Below are 2,574 nucleotides of genomic sequence, written 5' to 3' on the forward strand. Positions count from 1 at the left end.
TTGACCGGTCAAAAAGAGCTTACAGGGAGTAACAGGAAAAGGGAAGGTTTGAACAGTTGTGATGTGTCAACTTGCTATTGACAGTGATGTGATACAACAAAAGGAGGGAAGAGATACTATATACATGCATGTATATTATGTGTGTTTGGCCGTGGTTGTTAGGGCACAAATATTTCTAGTGTATAATGAAGCTAGCTGTACACCATCAACATACGTAAAACAGACAAGAATATGGCCTAAAAAGACCTCATTCTAAAAACTAGTTCTCACCAATCACCACTCAATCATAGAAGCTATACTATCCTCTAACAGAAAGCAAAGTGCTGGACTACTGGTCCATTGGACAAGACTGAAGAGTCTGAAGACTGCACGCTAAAGGCACCTAAAAGACAAAAAGTACTTGCATAATGTTTGCTCAATGATTCTTGCAAGAACAAGACATCTCAAGCTTGCACTGCAAAAATCTATTCAGGATCTTGTTCTGCACAGGCAATGCTTAGTACTAAAAAATGAATAGAGAAGCAAGAACTATATGCACAGTAGTTGATGTAGTAAACTGTGACTGCATTGCACTACCAATCCAAACAAGATAGAGTAGACAGAAGAGAAGAGGCGTGATTCAGAATTTCACAAGCTAATCGCTCAAGACCATTGCACCTTAAATGCATATGCAAATATTAGACTTGTAAGCTGTAACATCGCACCTGATTAAGTTCCATGCTAAATGATGACTTTATACATAGACATATAAAATCCTTGGTACCATTTCGATCTCCAATGATCGATGTTCTTACAGCTGTAATTGATCAAGCTACAAATAGTTCGAGGAAAGAAGCTAAAGCAACAACAAAAACAAAGCGAAAACAAGTCTGAATTGAGAAAAATGCCTGGCTTTCCCGCATGCCAAAATCCATAAACACGAAATGGCTTCTTCTTCGCCAGAACTCTCCTCAATCCGTTGAGCCACTGGTTTGCATGGTGAGGTCAATGGCTTTGCACTGAAGAAAAACTGAGAAGGCGAGGAAGAAGAAGAGATCACCGGAGCCGCCTCTCCGGGACGGGGAGCAAGGAACGGTACTGAAGAAGAGATGGCAGGGTGCAGGGGAAGGTAGCATTGGCATCCTCCTCATCCTTCTTCATGTCCTAGGTAGTGAGCTGCTGCTAACTCAGAGAGCACCAACAAAGCGTGTGTGTTGCAGAGGGATAGGAGCGAGAGAGAGAGAGAGAGAGGTTTCTTTGCACTAGATGCAAGTGCAGTTGATTATAATACTAGAGGTTCTAAACACACACAACCTAGCAAGGGCTCGCAACCTCACACCAGGATCTTCTGTGCCTGTACACATGTGGCTCACCAAACACCCATATATATATATATATATATATATATATATATATATATATATATATATATATATATATGATGATAATCCGGTTCATTTAGAAGCTTAAACTACGTAGAGAAAACGTACAACATACTCATAGTATAACAGTTACTTGTTCTAACCACATGTACGATCAAGGCATTAAATTCCCGATTCAAATCCTTGAATCCTATTGACCCAACGAATTATGGAGCTCCCAGTCGAAGTACTAATAAGGACCATGATCCTAGTCGTAGATTTGAACATCCAGTTCGAACTTTCACTCGGCCCTTCTGAGTTCAGCCAACTATGTATAAGTTATCTTCTAAATTAAGATCACACCTTTCATGTAAAAATGCTAGTTCGACTGATTCATATGTACCAAAATTAACAGTAATTTCTACATTCTGACCACAAGTTTTGGTTCCCATATATATAAGTTATAACAAATTGATTGATTAAGCACTGAAAATAAAATGTTTTTTTTACAAATATTGTAGAACATGCGGTTTACAATTCTTTTTTTCGAGAAGGTTGCAATTTACAATTCTATGTCGCACGATTCGACTTTACATCAACAAAATTGATCTGACTTAAAATCCTGACTCTAACGACCTTGCGTAAAATAACTTGCTTGTTTGCATTCTTCGAGGCACAATGTCCAACTTCAGACAGTGATGCAGAAGATCGAAGTTTATAAAGAGAGATAATGAAGAAGATTGTTGCCACAAGGAGTTGACCAAGAACGAGCTCTAAAGCTTTGGTTTGCTGATCAAAGGAGAAGGTAGGGGTCCAAAAGTGGAAATCAGCGCCTTTTTTCCACGCTCGCATGGGTCCATTCTCCATTTTCCTACAGTAAAAGGAGGGATCAAGTTTTCTCTTCTGCCGTGGTGAGTTTTCTTTTGCCCTTCAAATCTCTGCTTGGAAAAAACAGGGAGCAATGTGCATGTGCTGTTGACCAGTACACCACCTTGCATGTAGAATCAAGCAATAGCCAGTATTTTGTAAGAAGTAAGAACATGTGGAAAACTCAGCCTTCGTTTTCCCTTGGAAACACAACCTTTCTTCAGAGGTTTTACACTGCAATCATGTGCTTCTGATCATGCCAGAGTTATGCGAAAGACCAAACTTGTCATGCACCCATGCCAAAGAATTCTAGACCTTATTAGTTTTCTATTTTATCCAATCATAAAGAAAAAGTAAAAAAAAAATG

Source organism: Phragmites australis, chromosome 18 (assembly GCF_958298935.1).
Source record: "Phragmites australis chromosome 18, lpPhrAust1.1, whole genome shotgun sequence".
NCBI lineage: Eukaryota > Viridiplantae > Streptophyta > Magnoliopsida > Poales > Poaceae > Phragmites > Phragmites australis.